Source organism: Protomyctophum parallelum, assembly GCF_964188405.1.
Source record: "Protomyctophum parallelum genome assembly, chromosome: 13".
NCBI classification, from domain to species: Eukaryota; Metazoa; Chordata; class Actinopteri; order Myctophiformes; family Myctophidae; genus Protomyctophum; species Protomyctophum parallelum.
In genome coordinates this window covers 7,494,890-7,501,068 of record NC_139708.1, presented here as the reverse complement: position 1 = coordinate 7,501,068, position 6,179 = coordinate 7,494,890, and positions in this window count along the sequence as shown.

Below are 6,179 nucleotides of genomic sequence, written 5' to 3'. Positions count from 1 at the left end.
AACTGACCGGTGTGAAACTTTGCACGCGCGTGCAGGCCAAGTAAAAACCCTCTGCTCCAAATTTCTCACATCAACTTGTTCTAGCGCCACCAGGAGGCAGGTTTTTGCTAAACCTGCATGTTTTTATATTACTCCTACAGATGTTGTCTAAAGCTCACACAAACCGGTACACATTATCTTCTGGAGTCATGTGATCAAGATGTATGAGCAAGGTTTTTCAGATCCCTTTCCAAGGTAGGCAACCTGGCCTAGGGGAGACCTGTGCCCCGAGGAGCACACTTTTCTAGTTTTCTTTGTTACCACCTTGACACTGCAGTGTACACAAGAGCACACCTGTCAGCATGGCAAGACCTCCTGTCTCACTCCAATTCTACACCAGATCACAATTCACAAGAGTAGATTGTGAGCAGGCAAGCAGACTGTTTTTCCTCTGTGACTCTGTCTGGAGACAAGCATACTCCCAGGCCCTCCCAAAGTAAATTAGTCCATCTTGTCTGATTCCCAATTATAAGCAATAAATGAGGACCAACCATGAGACGCTTAAAAAAAATCTAATATGTATTTCTTGGTGTGAGATTTGCGGGAGATTTATGACCTCATGTGGGGTCAGGGAGCTTGACGCCAGCCAATATCCGGGAGCCTCCCGCAGCTTGCTTGGAGCCTTGGGATGTCTGCGTCCTCGAAAAGATAGTTCCCAGGAGCTTGAAGATCTCCACAGGCCGTCACAGTGCTGCCTTGTATGTTGTCGAGGGGGGTCAGAGGAGGGGGGGGCGCTTCCTCAGTCCACTTCCAGCTCCACTGTCTTGAGCGTGTGTGTTCATCTGAAGAATGCTGTCCCAGCCAGTCAACCATCGCTCTGCAATAAGACCGTTGATGGCAGTGTGTCGTCTATCACAGCTGTTCTCAAAGTTTGTCTTGTCAAGGACCCCCCCAAACATATAAATATTGGACCCAATTGCCACAAGCTACACAATATTCCAAAGACTTTCATCGAGACAAATCAGAAGAAAATCTACTTTATTATTGACTTTTCTCTGCCCCAACAACATAGGGTACTCTCGCAGGATCTAGCACCAGGAAACATAGGACGTTCGCGAGATTTGCCATAAGACGCTGTTCTCATGGCCCACTTAGGAGACCAGTTGTAGGATTTGTGTACCATTTTGCCTCTTGTGCACTGGTCTTCTTTTTCTTTTTCGACGGCGCATTATTCCGATCCATTACCAACCCTATAGCTGCACGCGAAGCCACGTTGTTGGACTAATGCGCCGTCGGAATTACGAGCGAGTCTCGTGTGTGGTAGGCTGCATTGCTTGCAGGCTGAGCAGGCTAGCTTTCAGATGTAACTGTCTTTGCATGACGATGCAGAAACTGCATCGCTCAGGGCAGGGCATAACATAGGTTTAGATCCCATGACCCGGAAGGACAGTCTGCCGCACTGTGATTAGCTAGGCTTTATTGGTTGTCAGAGAAGTGCTCTTTTTAGCTAATATATGACTTTACATTAACTACTGTAGTTTAGCTAATATATGACTTTACATTAACTAGCCTACTGTAGTTTTAACCATTGAAGATTTTAGCTCAAACTAGAAGTTTCATTAAACTACAAGAACAATAGTTTGGTTTTAATAATTTCACTCTTATGTAGCTTAATTTTGAACATTTTGAAAAGACTGAAATGTTTTTAGCGGGGGCACGGTGGCACAGTCAGTAGTGCTGTTGCCTCCCAGCTAGAAGGTCCTGTGTTCAATTCCCACTGGGGATGCTGTGGGCACTGGTGGTGTGTTCTCTCCTCCAGACTATGTACTCATGCATAGAGTAGTCGGCTGGCAGAGGAAGCGTACTCAGCGTATACTGTACTTACAGTCGATAATTGACACTGGGTGAAAAGAATGGGCTGCAAAATCCTGGGATAAAAATTAGAATTAAAAAAAAACATAATAGGCTTTTTGGAACATTTACATTCAGTATAGTATATTTATATTCATTTATATTCAGTATAGTATATTTATATTCATTTATATTCAGTATAGTTATTCAATAGGCTTTTATTAGCTAGTAGAAGCAGTATGGCTACTTCATTATATTACCAGGATCTCCAGGAGATGGGAAGATAGACTGTATTAACACAGGGCCCAGAAATCAGTCCTATATATATATATATACAGTATACTCCTACACATTGACAGTACTGACAGTAACAGGTTACATTAGCCAGAATCCAGGTATATCATGCACAGTTAGTAATGACATGCCATGGTAATTGTTATACACTCATAAGGGATTTAAACTGAGCTGCCCAGGGGCATAGCAGATCAAAGTGCACTAGTGGTTTTAAAGTGTGTGTGTGTGTGTGTGTGTGTGTGTGTGTGTGTGTGTGTGTGTGTGTGTGTGTGTGTGTGTGTGTGTGCGTGTGCGTGCGTGCGTGCGTGCGTGCGTGAGAGTGATGCATGAAACCGCCTATAGGCATATACAAATGTAACAAAAAGAGAACGTGTGAGATATGCCATTAATGATTCTAAGTGAGCAATATTGCTATAATGAAAAACCTTCAAACGGGGAAACTCTCTCTTTTTCAGCTCACTTTAATGTTCTCCACCTCGCGGCAACCAGTCAGTCATATTTCATTGTGTTTGGCTGGAGGGGGAACCCATTAACCTGCCTCCGCTGTCACGCTAAGCTCAGAGTCAGATGAGTCAGCGTCAGAAACCGGACCGCAGCATTCCATTCACACACATCAAAGGGCGGGCTAAAGTGACTCCATACGCTCAGCCACCCTGGCCTGGTCTTCACAGAACCAGCACTGTTTTCTGACCGGCTCTGTAAAGCCGCAGACATGCAGCTCCAACGTCACCTCCACTCCAATCCGTGACCAGGTGCCCCGACGGCACAATTTATACTGCGCTGTGTGCCGTTTCGCCCACCCAAAAATAGCAGATTTACAAGCCCGGTAAGCTCGTAGAACAGCTATTTTCCGTGTGTGACAACTACAGGCCTATATCAACTATAAGTATAATTGCAAGTGCTAACGATAATCACACAGGTCCTGTTTTTTTTATTTATCCAGAAATTGAAACTTGCCATTGGGGCCTTTGAAGTGGTTGCGGCCGCGATTGAAGGGCGTGTGCGCCCTCATAGCTGGCGGCCGGGCGCAGGCATGGAGGGAGGGAGGGAGGGAGGGGGAAGTCCGATGTGGTGTTCCCGGTAATAACAGAGGCTGGCATGCCATGCGCGCGGGGAAACTAAGTGATCTGTGTCAGTCAGTGCTGTATGTGTGTGGCATGGAAAGAAACCGCAGACCGAGTGTCAACACTGTGTCGTGTCCTTGTAAAGGTGGGTGGAGTTGCCTTTTGATGCATGGATGATAGTGGTAAACAAACATGCTGGTGTGGCTAAACAATGCTGCCTGTGGCTGGCTGCTGAGCACAGTTCCTTTCCGGCTTGGCACAGCGCTGGGTTCTACGCTATGGGAGAAATGTTTCCTGTTTGTGGGCGATGATGGATCCTCGCCCTGCTATCAACACTGACTTAATGATTCTAACGTATGTGTGTATTATGGCGATGTTTTGGATTGTGCGCTTATACATTCAGTTAATTGGACAACCATTCCTGTTTGGGCACCGGCTGCCTGAACCCTAGACTGTTACAGGGGTGCTGCACTGTCTGGAGGCCATTACCTTGGGCTGGGATTTCGCTGGAAGATCTGTTAACTCTCGGAAAATGTAATAGAAAACACACCTATTCGTACCTAACTGCACCAACCATCTTTTCTTGAAATATGATTGATTATGTAATGTTGACTTTGACCTTAATACTAATATATAGTGCACACTACATGTTATGTCATTGCTGTCTGGCAGAAACCTCTTATCTCCATTTTCTAACTTTTTGTGTGTGTTTTTTTTATGAACTTGATCATACTACAGCTTTGCACAAAAGAAACAAAAGTAGCAGATCCAGTGTGTGTGTGTGTGTGTGTGTGTGTGTGTGTGTGTGTGTGTGTGTGTGTGTGTGTGTGTGTGTGTGTGTGTGTGTGTGTGTGTGTGTGTGTGTGTGTGTGTGTGTGTGTGTGTGTGTGTGTGTGTGTGTGTGTGTTTGTGCAGGCCTGCTCATTTCAAAGGCGCCTCTCTGACAGCCGCTCACGCCGCTGTTCTTTTCTGCGGCAGAGCGTGCCAGAGAACAGACCATTGTGTTCCATCTTCAACCCTGTCATTAGCCCTGGCTGGGTTGTTTACCAACAGCTGCCTAACATGACCGACAGGCACGCTGACTCCATAACCTTGGCTCTCTATACTTCACTGTCTGTCACCATTCTTCATCAAAGGGGGAAAAAAAGTAAGGGGCCCCATCAACGTTTAGGCGTTTCAGCCAGTGGTTCTTAAACTTTATCATTTCAAGCACCCCCATAACTCAGTTACAGAGTTACACACCTGGAAAGACCATTTAGAACTCCCTCAAGGACCTCTGAGGGTCCCAGGACCCCACTTTGAGAGCCTGCAGTGCATAGAGCCCTCATTGTTATTTAAACAATCACAAGGTCTCAACCATCGTTGATGGACGTTGACATCATCTATCCAGATTGCTCGAAGTGAAACAGTAAAATTCAAGGAAAGCCTTTAACTTAACCTTTATATTAATAATCGGCAAGGTTTTGTGTGGTCAAAAGGGCACGGAAAGCAAAGCAAATGACCTCGGCGTTCAAGAGACACTGCACAGTATCTGCTTCATGTAAGCCAATACCTACCAACTGCCATTTTGTTAGCTACTGTGTTTGGGGGATTAAAAGTGTTTAGGCGCCACACGTTATATTGGTTTAATGAAAGAAAGGTTTCTCTTTTTATTATCATTGTGCCAGGTTCTTTTTTTCTCCCGGGCAGACACCTTGGTGTGAGGAAGGACAATGGACCTCTTTCACTCTCTCGCTGCGCTGGCCCCAACTGTCACACCTTACACCCAGGACAGCCACTGGCTACATGGACCGCTGCCATCGGGCACAGTGGTCTGTCATTTCAGTAAGACCAGAGAGATACAGAAGAGGGTACAGACAGTCTGTAGTCTGTTCCAAATGGTCTGTAGTCTGGACCCATTTTGTCCACTTTGTACACTCTCAGAGTTAAGAGCAAGGGGCCCATTCGGTTCTTGGGAACGAGTAGGAAGGAGGTTTGTTTAAAAGCAGGAAAAAAGAGGAAGTGAACAAGGAGAGAAAAAGAGCAACCGTCTTCAAAACAAAAGAGAATGTGAGAGTGCAGAGAGAAACCCTGCCTTCCTGGTTTCCAACAGAGCTGATTGTTGGTGCGGCCAGGGGCCAGCTAGGGGCCCAGGGGCCAGCTAGGGGCCCAGCGGTAAACAGGCAGGCCAGGGGCCAGCTAGGGGCCCAGGGGCCAGCTAGGGGCCCAGCGGTAAACAGGGGCCAGCTAGGGGCCCAGCGGTAAACAGGGGCCAGCTAGGGGCCCAGTGGTAAACAGCGGAGACTGGAAGAAGTATCCCTTTATGCTCCCTCGACACCAATTGCTTCATATTCCCAATCAAACGGGCCCATTGTCTCAGCGTTTCGTCCGAGCGCCGGGGAAAACAGTGTGCTGCATTGACTAGACGCAGACAGATTATCTTAGTTTGAATGGCTTTTCCAGAGCAGCAGAAAGGCCAGCACAACAATAGGTAACTTGTTGTAGGCACAACAAATCTAATATTCATTTAGCATGCTGTTGGTGCGGGGGTTTGCTCGGTGCGGGTACAGTAACCGTTTGTATTTGCATAATACACTCCACCTCGCGGTGGGGCCCACTAATTGGGCCGGCTGGAGAGAAACCAAAGACCCTCGTTTGAAAGGGAGCTGCAGCCACAATTATCACAGGAGACACAACAATGTGGGGATTGAAATAATTTCTCTTCATGGCGCTGCAGTGGGAGCAACTTGGAAAATGGAAAAGAAGAGAAAACAGACACGGGTGAACTGAGGTGAACTACGGGCCCGTGAATGTGAGTGCAGACTGGTCTGGTCTGGTCTGGTCTGGACTGGAGGTATATGTTCTTGCTTCTGTGAATGTGACCATGTCATGTCTATACTCACAGCTTACACGAGGGTAAAACTTAATTTTGTTCGGCTTCCTTAAGTTCAGACAATGCAGCAGCATGGTTGATAATAATAATAACTACTGATAATAAAGCAGTAAAAAAAG